We start from the raw sequence: 21,723 nt of genomic DNA, 5'->3' as shown, positions 1-21,723 counted from the left end.
AGCCCAGCAGCTGCTGTCACGCTGTGGTCTCTGCTGTAGGAGCTGCCTTTCAGCTGGCCCTGGGTTCAGCTGCTCCCACCTCCTGCATCCACTGCGTTCCTGAGATGCTCTGGCTGTCCTGCCCAGGAAGTGCGGCTGTTGCTCACCTCCTGACTCATCCTCACCCAGCTCTCCTGTGCCCCACCTCCTGACTTCCTTTCTCCTGCCCCACCTCTGTGGCAATGCAGTGCCCTCTGGGGAGAGCAGGTGTATAGTGGTGTCTGGGCAGCGCCCTATCTCAGCTCCACCAAGTCATTGCTGTGGGGGAAAAGGTTTCTTACTGATGGTTAAGTATTTCTGGATGGTGATCCTTACATAATAAAACGTGCTCAGTATAAATGTGTGTATGGGCCTGGAGTTACCCCTTCATGTACAGCAGCAAGTACATCTGAGCTCAAGATGTGCATAAATAGCCCAGCAGGAGGGGTGGTTAAGGGTCCCTTCTCAAAGACAGACGTTTAGCTGCTGTTAAATCTATCAGTGCATTAGGTTCATGAGCTGCCCAGGTTTGTAAGTTTTGACTTGAAGCTGAGTCTGTTCTTTTGAGTGAAGCCAGTGAAGAGCTGTCAAGGAAGGCAGTGTAGGTAGTTGGAGTATGAGTCAGAGTGGTGCTTATTGGAAAGGACATCTGAGGGGAACTGTGATGTCTGAGGAATTGCCTAGTGGTATAAGAAAACAAGTTCAACACCTGTCCCATGCTTACAAGTTCATTTAGGAGTTAGCAGACCCTCAGTGTGCTTCTCAGTTGTTACAGGCTTGAAGTGCAGCACTCTGCCCACAGCTCCACGTGCTACTTTCCTGCCAGCTGTGTGACTTCAGCTGCCGCAGGTATCTCTGGAAGTGGCTTCTGGCTGTTGGCAGCAATGTGGAAGGTGACAGCACACCCACTTGAGGTGGGATGATGGTGGCTGGGTATTTGCTTAACCTACCTCACTAAAAAACGGAATGAAAATGCTTTAAACAAAGCCACGTTCCTCTAGAAGCTGTTCTGATGCTTTGTTCAGCAATCCGAAGTCTAAATAAATGTGTTTTTGGCACCCTGCAGACAGAGCTAGCAGTCTTGTAGTGACTAGCTGCACTTGTTCCCCAACAGGAAGTGTGAGGGTTTTTCTGTGCCAGCTCACTGAACCACTCACTGAATCACCTTCATCAGCTGAGCGTGAGTCTGCAACCAGTTTTCTGTCAGCCGCATCTAATTTAAGCGTGGAAGCTGTGGTCAAGTCTGAACAGCGCAGCCTGATATCACTTGTAAAATATGGCATCTCCACTCTGGCAAATGTTCCTAACACTTGAGATTTTAAATCTTTCACGCTCATGTCTTATGAACTAACACGCTGCCAGATGTTTGATCCGGCACCTAGGACAGTCTTCTGTTTTCAATCTAACATTCCACAGCGTTTGAGAGGCTTTAAATTCTAGGCCATTCACTGTTGCTTGCTGTTATTTTTGTACTGATTTATGTCTTTTCCTGTGCTTTGAGCCGCATATTGCTAATAGCATAAATACAGAAGATGGAAATCGGGGCTTTTTGTCAGTAATACATTTGCATTGCCAAGCGGTAGTCAAGAATTTCTTTTTGTGTTTTTTTTTTTCTGCCTTGAGGGATACAAGTCTGTGCAATGCCCGAGCACTTCCGAATTGCTTTTGCAGTTGGATCTTAACCCTGTGCTACTCCGGCTTTGTAGATTAATTATGCTAGTTCAGAGTATTCTAATTTCTTTTTCAAATACTGCTACGGTGTCTCAAGTCTGGTCTATTAGGCTGCAACCTCTGCATGCTAATAGCTTTTTGGCATGCAAGTACTGTCTGTTTGGGCTGGGCTGGTGGGAAGGTTCCCGGGACAAAGGTTGTCCTATGTGATAACGCAGTAAATTCTGTTGTTTTCTTTGAGCTATTGTACATCTCTGGATGAGCTCCTTTACATAGCTCAATTTTTGGGCTACCAATTACAGATGTTTTGGTATATGAACTGTGAAGTATTTCATTTGTTAAGTGAAAGCGGTGTTCTTAAGCTGTATTGAAGCTTAAGAGCTTGTATTTTCATTGGATCTAACCTTAACTGCCATTTTGTGGTACTCAAAGGCAAATGCTGCATGCCCTTAAGTGAGAGCACTTATTTTCTTTCAGTATGAGAAAAATTCAGTTTGTGCGTTGGTCAGTTGTGGAGTCATTTGATTCTGATTGTATTCCACAAACACATTTGTCCTTTCTTTAGATATAAGAAAACAATATTTGAATAGTCATGCTTCTGGTACAGATACAGTTAAATGAGGTTTTCCCAACTTGATGAGATACATTCCGGAAAGGATATTGTTTGTGTGGACTTATTGATTCAAGCAAATCAAGAATAAAATAAAACTTAAGAAAAGATATTTGACTGTAAATTAAAATGGAAAAGTAGTTTCATTAAGTACAGAATTATTTCAGCTAAATTTCTGCTTCACCTCTCTTCCCTGTAAACTGGGACTGATTCACAGCCGTGTTTCCTGTTGCTGTTCTGTTGGTAGTTTCCCAGGCCATTTTCAGTGCTTTGCCTTGACTTTAAATACATACTGGGAGCTACTGTCTTGGCCAGTAATTGCTAGATTCAGCAAGCCAAAGGTTCCTACCAAAATACTCTGGTCATTGCAGTGCAAAAGTCAAAATAACTTGTTAGGGCAGGGCAGTTCAGATTGTGGCTGTTGTGTGTAACCTGCACAACTTGGGCAGATGGTGTGAGGAGGCCTTTTGTGGGTGGATGGCCCTATTTGGGGGTGGGAGTGTGGGCCTACTGCAGTATAGTGACACTGTTAAGCCTGCAGAGAATGCTCATGGAGGAGTGTTAAAAATACATCAGTTGGGTCCTGAGTGGTCTGTGTGTTGTTCGCATTTTACACCTTTTACTTGCTCTGCAGTGGCTGGTGGCTCTTCAAAGCATCTTCCTGCTTCTTCTGTAGTACCAGGAGGTCCTGGTAGAGTCAGTGTGTGCTGGCTGTGGCAGTCAGGGATGGTGTTGGTGTGAGGAGGAACATTTTATTTCCAGCTAAGTGACAGGGCACAGTGTGCTTCTGAGGGTTATGCTCTGCTTCCAGAACACTGAAGACTCATGTCATTCTTTGGAGACCCTACTTCATGGGAATGGATTATCAGCAAGTAGTCAGGGCTCTTAAAGTTGGAGATGCAGTAACTTCTATAGACTGTGCTATTTGTTGTGGGTTGTGTGGGTGTATTTTTATTTTGAAAGACTGAATTAAGCTTGACATGGCTAGGAAGACGAGAAATGAACTTAAATGTTCAGAGATTCAGATGTGACACTGCATGCTTCTACAGAGGTCTGATTCAGGATTTGGCCCTTAATGAACAAAAACTGGACTTTAAAGCAAAGTTACGTGGGAGGAGGCAAGATGACTTCATTGTAGGCGAGGCCACTCTGTTGTTTTCTGGTGTTGTTGCAGTCTCTGTGTTGGGTTGTGATTACAGAGGTCAAGGCACGCTTTCTTTCCTTTGAGAGGACAGGGATAGGTATTGAGCACATCAATTAGAAGCATACCTACTCAAGTGAAAAAGGACATGGTGCCTGAGTGTGAAACTCAAGGTCCCCTTAAGCTCAGTAACTGCCCAAATGCTAATTTGATGTTTTAAATGACTTAAGGATAATTGTCTGTTGCAGTTGTTCTTGTCTTACAACACCCTGTAATAATTTGTATCTGTATGGCAATAAAGAACTAGATCCAACCTACTGGCAAAAGTAATTTGCCCAATTTGATATTCGCTTTAAATAGCAATTGAATCAGTTTGTACAATGCTCTACAGTTAATTAAACTGAAATTTGCTTCAACTGAAATTGGACTTATTTTCCAAACCATAACATACGATGACAGAGGCTCATCTGCTCTAGCCTAAAGCTGCCTTCACACACACAGTTCTCCTCAGAACTTCACAGATCTTGGCCTCAGTCTCAGGAATATGTCAGTTTAACCAATTGTGAGGCTACAAAGTGGTTAAACTTAAGCAGCATACGGTAGTACAGAATGGGACTGATTATTCTGTGTAGATAAATAGTATTGTTAACTTTTCAGCTTTTATATGGAAAGGAATTTACAGTGCCAGTTACCCAGCTGGCTTTTCCAGGGTTCTTAGAGCTATTCCCATGGGTACTACTCTTTAAAGCTGTTCTAGTGGTAAGTAGGATTTCTGGTTCTAGGGCTCTTAATGTCTGAAATACCGGCACACCCAGTCCCCAGAGACCTGATCTCAGTATGCAGAATAAGTTGATGACCAGCAGTGGTTTCTTCCTGTAGTTTAGTTTGTGCTCTTATTCTTGGTTCATTCTAGGAACACTTGAAAGGAAGCAAAAGAACAGCGAATGCTTATTCCCGTATTTGGTATAATTCCAGACAAAATGAGTATACCTTCCTCACTGAGTAACGGATGATAATGCTTCTGGAAAAACAAGCCCTCCTTAAACTGTGGTTTTATCTTTAAATGGACACATCAGGCTTATTTTCCTTGTAGTTGCATACAGTATAGCACAGAATCACAGAGTTGCTAAGCAGTCAGGTAGTGCTAGTAGAGTGAAGAGGATTAAGATAAATATTCATTAGAACAATAAAAGCTTGTATTTATGTATTTGTAAGTCCTTCTTCTGTGGCAGGTTCCATTAGCACGCTGCATTAGTGGAGTTATTTAAAATTACATTGAGTAGGATTGGAGTTAGTGGAGGTTATGAAGTACTTGTAACAAAATAAGCATTTTGCTTTTAACTGCTGGTAGCGGAAGAGGAAAGAATAAATAAACGTAAAAGTCTGTTGCATCTTCTGTATTGCTTTTTGTTCCTTTTCACAGTACAGAGGGCAGCTCTGAAACTAATGTCTCCCGTTTTATTGCGTTGGCCCATGATGTCAGAGTTGGGTGTTGATGGTACGGCGGTAAAGATTGAACCTTCCCACTAATATTCCATTGCATGTTGTTGCTGTGTGACAGGTGGCAGCAGAGGGGCAGTCTGACAGAATGGTGTCTGACATGGAAGTGCATAGGAAGCAAAGGTGTGTCACCAAATCCTTCATGTGGGAAAAAATGGCACCCACTGCTGAGCCAGTGGGCATCAGCACAGCCAGGGGGTGGGTCTGCATTTCAGCAGTGATGACAGTGACATGAAAGACAAGCCTTGTTCTGGATGGCCATGCAGGCTTTTGATTGTGGCATTGCAGGCTCTTGTTCATAGCTGGCAAAAAGGCTTAGCTAATGGTGGTGATTATGTTGAAGTGTTTTGTAGCTGAGAATTTGCGCTATCATTAGTGTTACTGTGCTGTTACTGTGCTCTTTGTTGCAGTTTCCATGCAAATAAATGGGAGGCATTACTTTTGGAGCAACCTATGTAGTTGAATGAATTTGCGTTATTTTCTATATTCCTAGTGCAGATCTGATGTGGAGGGGGATCCCAAGTCCAAAGCCTACTTTCATTAACAGGAGCTAATGAAGAAAGCCATACTTAGAATTAAGCAAATACAGTGTGCTTCAGGAGAGTATTTTAATCACTAGCACCATACTCCCTACTTCCTGTTGACATAACTGGCTGCTTTACCTGCTTCCATGCAGCTCACCTGTGAGGAATACCCCTTAATTCTGAGACAGCAGACTTTGGTTTTTAGTTCAGGAGTCCTGATCTTGCTAAGTGTTGCAGTCTGTACTTAGATTAACTAAACTTTAGTTGCATACATCAGGGTAACCAAAATTAAATTGTTCTGAATGCGTTCTTGGGAGAACTAGAAATTACCAGGGACAAGGGATCTGAAACTCAACCAGAAAAGCAGAAGGCAATTCAAAGCTTTCAAATGAGATCAGTCTTGGTGACAGAGGATGCCTTAGAGTTTTAAGTCTGTAACCCTTTGCCAGTCCCAAAAGTTTCTTTTATGGGAAGGAATTGCAGTGCTGTTTGTCCTGAAAATAGTCTTCACTATATGAAAGAAATCAAGTGCTGCAGGAAGTATATTTGGGCTTTGTTGACAGTACAGCTTGTACTTCTTGGTGTGTAGGCAGATAACTCAGGAGTCTGCAGACACTGTAAGGATGTTCTGATGAATCTGAAGGTAGTAGTTTGAGTGTGATGGAGAAGCATATTACCACCGTTAGTGAATTAACCATGAATAGCTATTTAGTCTGACCTGCTGGAAGCAGGTGTTCAGGTAATTTCAGCATTCAGATAATTTCTTAATGGTACAGGCAGAGGCATTATTGTACATGCAGTCATTAGGTAGCTTGTTACTCGACTCTTTTGGTATGTGGGTCTGCCCTCAGTCCAGAATCTGTTTAAAAATATACGTAAAATTACAGGAAGATTGAGCAGGTGCATTTTGCTGTTATGCGGGAGGATTTTTCTTTGCACTGAGCCTGGGTAGCTGGAATGCTGAGGATGCGTGCGGTCTCTTTTCTCCTGGTTAAGTCACCCTTGTGCTGGGAGGTTAAGGTGACAGCAGCCACGGGCTGATGCTATTCTTTTTTTACAGTGAGATTAAACAATTTCTTCTTGAAGAAAGAAGCTTATGGTATTTTTCTGTGTGGATTTTATGACTCTTAGTCCTGTTCATCAAAACATGTGCAAGTGCTTTGCAGTTGGGGTAGCTAATAGGCACTCAGTTAGCAACTGGAATTTTTGGCAGCTGTGATGAATTCTTGTCCCTTCTATTTTGAAGGGTTGAACTTCCAGTAGCTGGAGTTCTCTGCCTACTGATTTCTCAGTTCTGTAATCCTCTGCACAGGCTCCTCCTTGGCAGCAATTTGGCAGGCTTTTTCCTCTCCTAGAATGTTCTGTAGAGTACACAGAGGGTTGCTAATCGATGACCTACATGGGGAAACAGGCAAAAATGGTGAAGCTTCCTAAAGAAGCATGAAGTTCCTCAAATCCTACGGAGCAGCTATCAAAAGCTGTTTGTACTGTGTCTGAAAGTCAATTTTCTCTCTGGCTGGCTTTCAGCTTGAAGCTGTTAGAGCCGAGGCAGTCTGATCATAACCAGAGCGTTACAGCTTGTGCTGAATCCCTGATACTCAGGAGCAGTTCAACAGCTGGTAAGTTAGTGTAGTGGAAAAGTGTTCAGTAGAAGGTACTGATGGTAACTTCCTGCTTCTCTAGAATCCATTCAAGTATTCGTATGGCTCCTCTTCCTGGTCTGCTCCTAAAATGCAGCCAGGATCAGTGACCGGGTTATGAGCCAAGGCCCTGAATTTTGCAACTGGAGTCACCAGTTTTCTAGGGGAGTATCCAGTTTTGTTTAAAAATAATTTCACAAGAGCTACAATTAGATCTTCAAGTTAGAACTCAAGGAAACCTGTTTCTTTGCCTTGCTCCCCTCTAGGACTTTGAAAGTGTTTTGTCATTCTGCCCTTTTTGGATGCAGGGCCAGCAAGGAGGTACTAATCCTGTTTCTGTGCTCTCATTGGGACTGCAGGTGTACAAACAGGAAAGGAAAAAACAAAGGGGAAGTTAATATCATCTGATTGCCAAAACAAAAAAGCAACAATTTAGTAGCTAAAATTACGTCCAAGCTGGTAACAGGATACTGTGAACAATGAAGGACTTTAAAAAAAAAAAAAAAAGTCCAGTAGCTCAATGTGTCCTTTTAGGGCTTGTTTTGCATTTATTATATGCCAGTTGAAATTCGGAGGGCTGGAAATCACCTCACTGAAGTGAACTCATTTATGTTTATAGTGTGTTACCTTACTGAGAAGCTTAGTCATGGGTTGTTGTTGGTACTGCTGACAGCTTGGGAATATACTCAAGATCTAAAACTGGGTAAAAGCCACCTTTTGGGGGCTTCTTCCTTAATTTCTGTTCCTGGCTTTCAGTCTCTAGTGAGGCAGTGTGTGAGAACTTTATTGTGGAGTACCACAGCTGTGATCACTCTTTCTGTGGATGCTGCTTTCTTCTGGTGCTGTTTCTATTAGGAAGTAGAAGTGAATATACCTGGGGGTATTTTCCTAATGGCTGCCACAGCCTCTGTGTTGCCTAGCTTTTAGGTGCCTGAATAGCGTACGGTGCGTGAGGAGGCTGGACTCCTGTGCTGGTTCTTACAGGCTGTGTTGCCTTCTGCCATGTGATGTATGCCGGATCCCCAGCAGGCTGAGTGCCTGATCTTTGTTAAGCAGAAAGGTGAAAAATGGATTGAATGTAAGACGGGATGGCCATGTCTGTGCTGGAGAGGTGGTGGGAGCCTAGCTTGATCCCCAGGTATGTTGTGTCTAGAACATGAAGTTCTAGACCTTCTAGGCCACCCTAATTGTTCTCCCAGCTGTACAGATGGAACATGTGATTCTAACCTCATGTAGAAAACTGATGCTTGTCCTCTCGTTGATCAGTGCATGACCTTGAAATACTCAGTCTGAGTGTGTGGTCACACCCTGTTGGTGCCTGTGATTTTCGTCCAGGGCTTTCCCTTGGAGACCCTTTCCTTCCCGCCTGCCTTTGCCAAGCTCTTCCTGTCCTCCACTGCAGCTCTTGCAGGGCTGCCCCGCTTTCTTACAAGCTTCATGTGGTTTTTGCATTTCTCTTAAATCTTACACATCTATTCACTCTCATGGATAAGTTTCACCTCCACTAGCAGTTCTAAATGTGTTTAATCTTGCCCAGGCAATAGTGCTTAAATGGTGCAAACACCGAAACTGTTATATTTTGGAAGGTGCTGGGTTCTATGTATCACATAGTGAAGGGCAGCTTATGAGGAAACAGATCAAGTTTTATTTTGTGCTTTGTAGTGAGGGAGTTGAGAAGAAAATGGATATCCAACTCCATCACAGACCTGATTGTATGAGTATGTTGTGTTATTACTTAAATGCTGTTATTCTGGAGCGTGACTTCACAGTAGCTTAAGACATTTTCCTTTTCTTAGTACTCCATACAGTAACTGCTGCTGGGTTTTGGAGTGGGAATGGGAAAAAGCAGTGCACTGAAATGTATACGCTATTCAGTTTGTCATGCATTTGCACTAAATTGATGTTCATCACTGCTAACATCTCCAATAGCATGGAAAAAATGTGCCACTAGATATTGCCTGCACACCACTGACCACAGCTGTGTGTTAGAAGGTGATACAGGGAAGTCTTCTTGTAATGGTAGCACAAGACTGTTACTGTACAACTTAAAATGCGGACAGTATCTTTTTGAAGTTGTGGTTAACACAGTTCCTAAAAGCAATACAATGACTTCAGAACTGGATTCCAGAATAAGTCTGTTCTTGCAAAATGTACTGTGGCAACTTTAATCCCTACAAATAACTGAAACCTCTTTAACAACTTATTTAAAATATATTTCCCCTTCTGATAGCCTTTCTGAAGAACCAGTGGGCACTTTTAGACTCATCCATGACTGAATTCCTGGTGGTGCACTGTGTAGCGTCCTGGGCTTCACCTGGTGCTCTCCATTGCAAACACTAAGAAAGCCAAACCTTGCTAAACATTATGTAACTTGACAGGAGCAAACTCTAAAGCACAACACCTGCAGGCTGCATCCTGTGCTTTTGGACTGTGAGTAATGAAATCCTGGCAGTTGGGCATTGCAAAGGGGTGCACAGAAGCACATCTGTGTATCTAATGATTTGATTGTTTAAGCTACTGATGCTGAGGTGCTTTCATTAATTGGATGAGGCATGTTTAGATGCATGACGGCGTTTTTCATACTTAATGTGAACAATCCCTGCTGGGGAGCCAGAAAGGCACTGGCTATGATAGTTGCAGATCACATGCCTCATGTGCAATGTATTTTTCCACTGCTGCTTCTCCAGAGGATACAGAACTACGTGCTAAAAGAACCTTGTAGAAAATACATTGTTATTCCTCAGTTATTATACCTAAAGACAACCAAAGTATGTGGTGGCTTCGATGTAAGTTTTGAGTGAACTTGTAAATTCCAAACCCATGTCTCCAGATGACTAACTGTATAATATCGCATCCCAGCCTGTGTGCTGGGACAGTTGGTGTATTCTATAACTTGTGCCTTTACCTTCTCAGCAGTAAGCTTACAGTCCTGCAGCAGGGTAGCATGCTGTCCTCAATGACCTCAGCAGAGGGTGTATGGCCTGCTCCAGGTGAATCAACCCCACTCCTGCATCCAGTAGCATTAATGGTTCTGGGAGATAATAGGATGGCTGAGAGCTGTGTACTCTTGCATAGCATCACACCTGGTATACAGCTATGTCAAAGGGCTGCCAGAACAGGAGGAAATATAATAAGTGTTGAAATTAGCAGCTTTTAATTAGGTTCCAATCAATGGGCATCTGAAATGATAGAGTGAAGTTTTATGCTATGAATGAAACTTAAAATTAATAGGGAATTGTGAAGTGAGGGGCTGATCTGCCAAATGTAATCTGACAAGGCATCACCAGTACATGAGTTTTTAGATACTAGTTTTTAATGCTAGTACTTAAATGCAATGCATCCTGCAGAAAAGGCAGTTCACATAATTTATGATACAAGCCCAGATATTCTACTGAAGCATACTTTCCAATAGCCTGTTCCTTTATCCTAAAAAATAATAAAAATCTAAATTAAGAAAACGGATCCTTTCCTTAATTATGAATGTACTGATAGGATGCGCTTGAAATACTAAGACCTGTTTTCTTGCAGTAGTGAAACAAAAATTCAGACTTGTTCATTTGCTTTAGTTGCTACCTTTATACCTGTACTAATTTAAAAGAGAAGATCTGTGTCTGCTAGAGGTTACCTTGGAGGGTACCTGAAGCTCCAGTTCTGTGAGCAATGATGATACTCTTCACTTCAGTGCAGTAGAGTGAATGGCATTTGTAACTTCCATTTTCAGGTAGTGCTCTGAAATCTGAACTGTGTGGACATGGATGAGAAAACTTACATCTTCTGGGTTATGTATTCCATTACTTTTTTCCTTTGAGAGAGCGCTACCTATAAAAATGGATAGGGTAGCTCAGTTGTCTTTCCTTCCAGTTCTGTGGGGTAAACCTTCATAATAATAAAAGTGGGAGAACAGGTTGACAAGCTATTACAAATAGCTCGATGTTTCACGGTTCTTTGTTCTTTTATAATGCTAAGTTTAAAATTAGAAGAATTGCATCTTCAAAAGCTTGAATGAGTTTCAGTAGTTCATCTGTTGAATAATTCATGTTGAAGTTTGTTTGCACATTGTTTATGGTACTGAAAAGAACCTGGAGCAACTGCTTCAAAAGAGATCTACCACCTTCCTTTATTCACCTCTGCCCAGTAACGTTTAAAAACAAATGTGCTGCAAAATCATTCTAGCTGAGTAAAGACTGGCATCACGCCTGACTTCAGTGCTGTGTAATGAGTGCCCTCCAAATCATCCCCTTTTCTACGTTGTCTTTATTCCATGGAAAACATGTTCCAATGCAGTTAAAGCTTGTTTCCAGTCTGGCTTTTGTTGTTGTTATCAGGTTTGTATGGCTGCTATGGCCCAGAACAAGCAGCTTGACTATAAACTGAGCTGTGCTGGTGTGTTGTGTTCGGTTTATTCTTAGAGGCTGAAGGGGTGTCTGTCTGTCCTTAGGAAACTTGTAACTAACTTCTTCAGGCTGTGCTAGTGGTGGTTAGCACAGCATCAAGGAGCAGGTTAGGGCTTTTTCTAATTGGTCAGCAGAAAAGCGTGACTGACAGCGGTTGCAAGGAACTGTGATTGTGTAGAGGAAGAAATGCAACTTGAGATCCCTAAGAAAGGGCTTTCCTGTAAATTCAGAACTAGGTGGGTTGTTTTTTTTCCAATGGGAAAAATAGATTTGTGTGGAAATGGTTTTATAAATGTAGGAGCACGTACTGCACCAGTGCCTTGTTTTCAAACACAACAGATCAGTGCTCCAAAAGTTTATGGCATCGAGTCAGATTCTTGATGGTTTTAGAATCTTACCTAATCACATCAACGTGGAATCTGAGGAGAACACTGAATATGCAGTAGTAGAAAATGAGCAGTGGTTGTGGTCTGCAGTCAGCTGCAATGTCTCTGTTGCTGCACACATCTACCTTTAATTTCTGAAGTAGCAGAAGGTTTACATTCTGGCCTGTTGCTGAAGCAGGAGTTGGAGCTGCCTGCTCACCTGAGGCATTCTCAAGAACCAGACGTGCTGTGGATGGCTGCTGCTTTACAAAATCAAAGGTCAAATGAGGCAAAAATGGGTAGCACTCATAGGGGAGAAAAGGGACAAAGCACAATGGTGTAAGTAGCGGAGTTAGAGATTTGAATAAAGCTCCTTATGAGTTCCAGTGACTGAAGTGAAAGCCCTGGAAATGGACCAGTAGGGTTGGTATTATCCAAAGGCTAATTAAAGTGTGCTGAACCTTTAGAGTCAGCACCATGGGAGTCTGGAGAGTGTGTCAGTATTTCTTTCATAGGAAGCTGCTTTTACATATGGCTTCTGGGACTCCCTTCATCACTTAGTATTCTTTTTTCCTCGGGTTCTTGGCCCAACTTGAGCCTCAGAGTTTCAAGCCCAGGTGTGAGGAATGTGAAGAAAGAAACCGGTGTTGAAGGAGTATTATACTGGGGGGATTTGTCAGAGCATGACAGACCTGTATGGGGTTAGCAGGAATCAGACCAGGTTTAACTCTACATACCTGCTGGCAAAGTAGTCACACTTACATGATGAAGGTGCACTTGTGCAGCTGAAGGGTATGTGGCAGGGTGCTATAGCTGCTGGTGTGGCATTTGGTCCATTTGTTTAGCTTGCCACTTTAACTATACTGCTCTCACCCAGCTAGAATAAGGGCAGCATTTATGTCCTGTGGTTCTGAGGGGGTTATGAGGAATGTTATTTAGCAACCTGACGTGTAAACTTGAAGGAAAACTGTTTCAGTACAATTTGCCAGTTTGAGACAGAACTTTATTTTAAAAGGGCTGAAGATCTTGGCTTACGTACTTTGTATGGGGAGGGGTGTGGGGAAGGAAGCTGCCTCTGAGGACTTCAACAGAATGTAATGGATTGAGATGGCGAAAAGCAGATAAATGCTCAGGTTATCAATTTCCTTTTTATTTTTTGTATAGGCTGCCTGGGGCCTGAGGGAGGAGGGAGAGTACTCCTTCTTAATTGAAACGCTAAGCTGAGATGTAAAGTCAATATACAGCTGGAGTTTTGTTGCTGAGCACTGTGTGAAACTCAACTGGTTTTAGTTCACACTTCCAGTGACTCTTTTTTCTTGTTTGCTTGGTTTCTGTGGGTTTGATTTGGGGCTCAGTGCCTTCATGTCACATACAAGCAAGCTGAAGTCTTTGGACCATTGTGTATCTAAAACTTAAATTTTTCCTGATTAATTTTTTGCCCAGATTTGGGGACCTCAGTAAAAGTAACATGATTTGGCTTGAATTTTATTTGTTCTGAGTTTTCATTGTGAAGTTTGGCATTTACTTAAGATGAAAGCTAGCAATCTTTCTGTTCTGAGGGTAAGATGCTAAAGATTTTAATATTAAAGAATATAAACAGGCTACTGATTAATCATTTTTAAATTATTATCCAATAAAACAATTCTTTTGAGACTTAAATCTCTAACTTGATAGAGGAACAGATGATGGTGATGAAGAAGGGAACAGTGTAGAATGTAAAATACTGAATAGAGATTTGCATCAATACAGTCTTGAGGTTATTCACTTGGCCTGGGTTTCAATATTTGGATGCTTTATGTCTTATCACTTTTCCTGAGTGTTTAAATTGAACAAACCTTTGCTTTAAAGAGGTGTCTTCAATGAAGAAAACATTAATGGTTTTCTGATAGAAAGCCATGGTCAGACATAGATATGGCAAAACTGAAGGGGACAGAAATGTGGTACCACACACTGCTCTACTCCACATGCGCTTTAAAACAAAATCCCAGGAATCTGTCTGCATCAGTTCTGTTTTTTTCCCCAAGGCTGATATTTACCTTCCTGCTATTTCCCTTTAGCAGAAATAGTTTGAAATGGATGGGTCTTTGCAGTATTGATTTACAGGCATAAGCAGATATTTAATTCTGAAAACTGGGTGATAAAGCTACTGGCTGTGTAAAACAAGCCTTTTAAAAAGTCAATTAAAACACAATTGGAGTACATTCAGTGCTTGTTTGGCTGGTGTCCCTGCTTAAAACATAACTATGCCAACTCAGCATCTGCAAGACTGAGTCTAATATGTATTCTGATAGTATCTGCTTTCTATAGCAGACATATGACAAAAGCTCATTTACAAATGAAATCAGTTGTCAGTAATCTGTTAAAAGCCTATAGCTATGAAGGGCTGGCTGTCTGAACCAGTTTTCTGTTAGTTTTCTTATTTAGCATTCAATTGATTGGAATATCTACATGAAGCATTCTAACCTTAACAAAAACAAAACAAAATAATCAAGAAGGAAGAAACCCACAAGCTTCAGGAGCAGAGTAGCAGTTCCCTGTGGAAAGCCATCTTTTGAATGGCAGTGGAACTGTCCCATAACCTATTAAATGAACTTCTAGACAAAGTTGATAAAGACTGCAGTTCTAGGGATCAAACATAGGCATGGCTGCAGCCTGCGTAATAACCAAATCACAGAGCTGTACTGTAAACTGTGGGGCTGGATATTTTCCTTTAATAATTCAACAGACAACCTCAGTGTTCCACTGGAGTGGAATGAGTGCTTCATGTTCCCAGTGCATTTCTCTGCTTCCATCTTCCTAGGACATCAGCTTTACTGGAATACTCACTGCACTGCTTACCCAATAGAGATCACATGCATCCATCTTTAGCTTTTATCTTCTTGGTGCCTTATGAACTGTTATGGAAATACAGAGGTCTGTGGAGCTGGTATACAAGCTTAATGAAAACTGCGGTAAATAATTAAAAGTATGAGATATAACAGAAAAAAGATAATACAACCTGATGAAATCTTAAGCAGTCTGTGTTATTTGGAAACTTATTCATTGACTTAGGAAAGACTGTCATAGAAGTCGGTGAAATAAAGTCAAGATATTAAATGAAAACATGCTAGTTTACAAGGCAGCAATATTACACACTGTTAATGAAGCTGCTCTTATTATAGAGCTGACTGAATAAACATGCTAGAAATTGAGCAGGATGGCAAGTTGTAATTTCCATATGAATAATAGGCATGTGTGGGATGGCCTGGATATGAGAGCATCAGTAGGTTACACTCAGTGGGGTCTCTTTGCCTTGCTGTAGTGTCCTTATTGGTTAAAGTAGAAATCAGCCCATGACAAAGGGATGAATTTCCTTGTGCAGGTGATTGGCTGCAAGTTAAGTATTTTCATTCTCTTAATTCCCACTTTTGTATCTCTACCTTGAACAGCTTAGGCTTTTCCTGCTGTTACCACTTACCATGCAGAAGAGTGAGTGCTTAGGTTTGGTCCTTATATGTGTATCTAAAAACCCAGGGTGGTCTGTAGAGTTCTTTGAACTGGACCCTAATGGCCTTGGTGTGGATTGGGGAGGGGAACTTACTGACTGGCAGGAGAATGTGCTTTCTGGTGGTGTTCCTGTGAGCTCTGGTGTTGTTGCTGGAGGATCCTGCTGCCTTAGGCCCAAAGCAATAGGTAGGCTCTTTGTAGACTATAGGATAGGGATGAAGGTATAGCTGAGAAAGGGAAGACAGTCTGCTACTCACTGAGCGACATTTGTCAGGTCTGATGCTTGCTGCCTTTCCAATATTTTGCTTCCTGTTGCTTTTAGATTAAAACAACTTTCTGGGAATTGATGTGGACTTGTAGGATTTGATTCTTTGGAAATAGATGCATGACTGATTCCTGAAGTGGGATGCTCTAAAGAATTCTTGCTTGTGTTATGTAATATTTTTAAAAAGGAAGCATCTGTATCTGCAAAAACTGGAATAAAAATTAAGGTTGCGTTCTTCTATAGTTAAGATGAAGATTTAATCTAACAGTCCACCACACTCTTTGAAGCCAAGTCTGATTTCTTTGCATGAATAGCAAAACTGGAAAGCTAATAAAGAGGAATTTGTAGGCTAAGCCACAGGCAGCTTGCATGCTGCTGTCAGCTCCTGGTAGGGGAGTGAATGTTCTCCCTGAGCCTTTTCCCTGTTGTCCTGAGTCAGTACCGTGGGGGTAAACAGGAAGCTGCTGTAGTCCCACAACCTCTAGTATGTGTTTACTCAGCACCCTGTGAAATTAAAGCAATACAGAAAGCAGTTCTTACCATGGGAACCTCCCCTGCTCCTGGGCCCCTGCTGCCTGCCCCAGCCGAGTACTCCTGTCAGATGTGGCCTGAGGGAGTTGTGCAGCTCTTTCATCCAGTGTTAAAGCAGGTATTTTTGCAGCTATTTAAGTGGGAGAATCCCAGATAAACTCAACTGTAGGTGCTGAAGTTCTACATCCAGGCCTTCAGCAGATGCATTCTGTACCCTCTGATCCCAGTACAGCAGTGGTTACATCACCTGGCAGTTCCCCCCAGCTGCAGTGCTGTGTCTACAGGAGAGCATGCTGTGGTTGTGCCAACCGAGCAGATCAATGCTGCTGTCTCAAAATAGGCTGCTTTGGAGCCACTGAACAGTCCTGTGGGCAGACCACTAAATCAGCAGTAGACTTAATTTGGCATGTCTTACTTAGACATCTTAGGGCTGCATTGCACTAATAAAGTTTTGAGGTGTCAGCACAAGGATGCTTTTTGGTATGTGTTGTGCAAAAACCATTCTTGGCCACAGTTTTTTGCTGTGCTGCAACTTCTGCTGCTTTATTATGACTGTTATGAAATGTACTTTTTTCTAGTTTGAGATAACACAGGCAGATGACTATGTATTTTACACATACACACACACATGTGTAGGTTGCTCTGAAAGGTAATGCTTCCTACTTATCTCCACGTAAACCACAGCAAATACACAGAGCACAATAACACTATTTGCTAGAGTAAATTATCAGTTACAAAAATAGTATTTTTCCACAGTCATCCCAACTAGTTGTGATTTTTTGCCAGTGCTGAATGGGACCCTGCGTGCCACACATAAACTGCACCAATGGAGGTGACCCACTGTCACCACTACTGAAGCACACCGCTTTGTTGTGCTCACATCCCCTGGTTGGTCCCCATTCAGTGAATGTCAATGAGAGCCATTTCTTCCATGTGGAGGAATTAAATTCTACCCCTCTGCTTTGTTCATGCTTCCATGTCAGGCACTGTTTTGTTGGACTGCCGTCTGTCACATGGCAACAACATGGAATGGAATGTTGGTGGGAGGGTTCAACCTCTGCAGTACCACCAGCATCCAACTGTGTGCTTGTTTCCAGTATTTCCAGGACTGGTAAATACTTTTAGTCAGGTGAGTGAAGCTGTTGCCATAAAAACAGTTAGATTGCTGTTCTTTATTGAAAACAGCAATAATATAATGTGGTCAATAACAGCTTTTGTAATCTGCCTAACCTGTTACGTTATGAGCAGTTCAGAGGCAATTTATGAGATGAAGGCAAATACAGCCAACAGAATTGTAAAGGTTTACTAGTGTACTGAGATGTAAATCAATGTTGTTTCATTTATGGAAATGTTGTATTGTACATTACTGCTGGAGAATGTTACTACATCGTGTTGGAATTAAGTTGCTTATTGTCCTGTGATCTTAAGGATAACATTTACTTAACTAAACCTCTAATCCAAACAAAGATCATCCATTTACTGAGCTTGCTTTAATTTCTTTACAGATTTGGGATGTTTTCTTTTTTTCTTTCCAAAATAGTTTTTTTTTTTTCTTAATTTACTTTATTCTGTCATTCTGTAACTTGTGGATGAGAACTGGTACACTGTACTGCAGCTATACTTCTAAAGAGCTTTTTTCAGTGGGATTGCTCAGGTGGTAAAAGTAAGGGGTTTAAAATCAGATTCAATGCCCAAGAACCTTCAGAAATTCACGTACAGGTAAAATATTGGACAGCATAAAGGTAGAAAACAACAGAGGTTTTTGTGCTTAAGTTATTGTTCACGAGGGCTGACAAGGCAATGGTGTTATGGCTAACAGTTTTGAACTAAATGCAAGGGAAGGCTGGAAAAAATGAATGCTTGGCATTTCCTCATTGTCACACTTCTCTGCTTTGGAACATGTTTTTCAAAGAGAAGTCATGTTTTAGCGGTATAATTAAGAATGCAAGCTGGTAGTGTTTTCTTCCAAAGAGTATAGCATTTTCCTGCTCATAATTAAAACGTTGAAATAATCGCATCAATATTTATTGTTGGGGGTGAGGCACAGTGAGCTATCAAAGGCAGGCTCCACAGCCATTGAACTGTACTTACTGGGTAGCACCCTGAGCTGTTTCTCGGTGAGTCCTTAGTCGATGGCCAGTCTGCTGGTGTGAACAGCCATCCTTGAATTGTCATTCTTAGAGAGATACAAGCTGCATAGAGAAATTAGTTGTACTATCACAGGAAGTGATTTGCCTCCCCTGAGGCACTGCAAGGGACAGACCTGGGCCTTAAAGGCTCAGGTTAACTCTCAGCAGTATCAGTCTGGTGAGAAAACAAATACCTTGATTTTATCGTGAATCAAAGGGGTCAATAGGAAAGAAGGGGAAAGAATGGCTTCCAATTCCTGTTTGTTTACAGTGTACAAAGAGGGCTGTGACTGAGCAGAAAGGAATCCACCACTGGGGCGAGTTGTGGCCTGTGAGCATGGTTTGATGCTAAAGGCTGAGATTCCAGGAGCTGGAAGCAGCAGGCAGGGAAACAAGCAGGGCCATCAGCTAGAACAGGATGTGTTTGTGATGGCATTTCTATAACATGCCACTGGTTTTACTTTCCCCCAAAACTTCAGCTGGCACCAGTATGCAGCGCACACCGCAGCATCAAAATGCTCTTTCTGGTGGTGCATATGCAAGACAGTGGTCCATGTGTAGAGCTTCTGAGTCATGCTGTTCTGAGGTTCTTCTCTCTGGGAACCAGATGGTGAGCTCCCACTTGACTTCAGTTCCTTATTTAGTTTCAGGATCATCAAGGAAAAATATTTTCACTATGATGCTAGAGGAGAGTCAATGGTATTTTGTCTAAGTCTATTGATGGAGTTTTCAAACTACATGTTTCAATTCAAAATGATTTATTTTTTGTTAATCTGACACACATAGGAAGACTCACAGTAAATTAATCGGAGGCAAATTGTTTTCTGTTGATTAAGAAGAACAAGAAAAGGGAAAAAAGGAACAGTTTTTTTTCCTGAAGGGGTGGAGCAGGCACTGGGGCGCATTCCAGCTGCACAGAGACTTGTGGTCTTTGGCCTCCGAGATCCCAGTTGCTGTGCGGTATTTTGGGGGAGATTATATTTCAGTACTCTTATATTGTATGTGTACCAAAATGAGTTTTAGTACTCGATGGAACTGTGATAGCACATTTTGGTTATAATGTGTAGCTTTTTGTGGTTCTATATTTGAGATGTGTAGTTGCACAAAACCTTTTAAAACTGGTTTTTAATGGAGAGGGGTGTCAGGAAGCATTATTTTTAAGAGCTAGCACAGCTAAGGTAAGACTTGTTTGCTGTAATTCTCTCTTTCATTTTTTTAACTTACATGATATAAGACTATACAGTGCAATTTAGAGATGAAAATTCAGTGCGAGTAGGTGCTGCTCAGTGAGACAATTGGAATGGCGTACATATGCAACCTGACTGAATTTTGCAATTACCTGTTCTTCAGCCATCACCAACAGCATCTTGCTACTCATGCTGTGGAGTACAGGTGAAATGCAGCACACCTCTGGAGGCTGCTCAGTCAGTCAGGTACAGCAGTTAATGTTCAACATTAAGTCAACCCTGTTAAGTAGTTAACAGCAGTGCATTCTCCTGAGGTTATTTCTTGGGACATTATGCTGCAGCCACCCAAAAAGCTGTGGGATAGGCAAACATACCTTTACCAAATACCTTTACAGCTCATTTTGTGACTGCCTGCTCTCTGTGTAAGTTGTATGAAAAACCTAGGCGTGCTGCCATGATCTGCTCATAAATTCATTCATATCTTTAATAATGTAGAATATGTGCCTTTTTTATAAATAAACTTTTGTTTGTTTCTAATCTGATGCAATGCCTGTTGCCTGTAGTCAAACACAGAAGTAATTTTTATGTTGGTGATTTTTTTGTTGGTGATTTTTGTGTTATTTATCTTACAAGAGTGTCTTTGATTTACTAACTCCTGAAAATGGGCATAATGTGCATACCCTGTCAGCATCTCTTGTTCTTATAGCTTGAGTTGTTTTACAGGTGTGCGTTTGCCATTCAGGTAAGAAGTGTGATGTGCATGATGTGTTGTATTTATGATACTAATCTGAGCAGGGAGACAAATGCTTCCAAAACTGCAAGGATTAAAACTGTAAGGATTTTGTGCATACCTGAAAAGGGAAGGAAAAGGTCACACTTAGAATCATTTGATACTTAATCGCTCATGGGTTTAAGTATCAATCAAATCCTGCGTCCCTACTGGATGGTGATGGAGGGTGAGTGTTTGCTACTGAAAACAGCAGTCTGGAATGCAGTGTGGCATTTCTTTCTGTTATGGGAACTGAGGAATGATTTTCTATGATATGTAAATTGTTGTAGTTTAGACAGCACTGATGGAGCACGAGGGAAATAAGGCACTTTGTCAGGGGCAGAATAGGCTGTCTCTTCTGATCCCTTGTTTTTAGCACTTCGCTTTTAGATGTACTATTTTTGGACAGCTTGAAATACAAAAATATTTGCTTTTTCTCCAGTTAAAAGAAAACCCTGTTGTGACACAGCATGACTCAGTCTTTTTATAGCCACATCAAATACGTGTTGCTTAAGATAACATGAAAATATATAAACAATGATAAAGGCAAAAATGAGAAATCACGAGTTACTATTGGCCTACACTATAAGGTGTAGGCCAGCAACAAAAGTTCTGAAAATAAATGTCTCATCAATATTTATTATTCGTCTTGAACAAAACAATACTGTGCTTTAACCGTACCATACCAAAAGTAGCACAAGAAGTGTAGAAAGTAGTTAATGTTAGCACCTCATTTCTTACATCTCCAGAACTGCCTTGGCAGTAAGTGATGAAATCCACTTGATGTTGGTGGTGCTGTTACCCACCAGTGAAATGTTCCTATCTCCTGCTATTCATGTAGCTATTGTCTTAAGCTGTTAACGAGTGGGTGCTAACAGAAATTTGTAGCATGACAGTGGAGTTAATTCTAGGCACTTTAGAGTCTTGATAGCCTTGATGCTGAAGATGAAATTGCTGAGGTGTACAGGGCAGCACTGCTATTCCCGGCCCGCTGGGGCTGAGCTGCCTCTCGAACAGTAGGCCTTTGGCACATGGGGCTGTCTTGTGACTCATAAATAGTATTCTTGTCAGAGAGCAAAGCAGATCAGGTTTTGAGCCCCGAACAGCAACCAAATGAATGGCTGACAACAGTGCCATACACTCCTTTAATTCCAGCTTTTTGGCCCAGCTGAGTCTCTGTGTGCTGCTCCAAGCACAGGCCATAGCAGCCCCAGCAGCCAGGCTTGTAGCACTCACTCCTGCTCTCAGCCATTCCTTTTCACCTTGAAGAGGTACTGTGGCTTTTTGCATGCCACTGATAGGGTATTGTCTTTTTTAATCTGCTGAGCTCATCTTTTTGCATCAGCTTAGTCTTTGTTATTTTAACACAAAGACATATATTAAGCTTCAAGGCCCAGGGATGGACAGCCAAGCTCTGTGCCAGCCCAGCCCTTCCCATGCTAATGTTTCATTAGGTTAATGAAATAAATATGTTAGGGCAACCTCTATTTGAA

General features: G+C 41.7%; 1 protein-coding gene across 5 annotated transcripts in view; it reads left to right on the top strand.

Annotated features, from left to right (window-relative positions):
• Window positions 1–21,723, top strand: part of MYO1E (myosin IE) — a 79,339-nt gene that overhangs the window by 6,128 nt on the left and 51,488 nt on the right. The window lies entirely within an intron of this gene.

Source organism: Coturnix japonica, chromosome 14 (genome assembly GCF_054131305.1).
Source record: "Coturnix japonica strain WE chromosome 14, WE-NBRP24, whole genome shotgun sequence".
Lineage (NCBI taxonomy): Eukaryota > Metazoa > Chordata > Aves > Galliformes > Phasianidae > Coturnix > Coturnix japonica.
The sequence above is the reverse complement of the archived record's forward strand: the minus strand, read 5'-3'. Positions and strand labels throughout refer to the sequence as shown.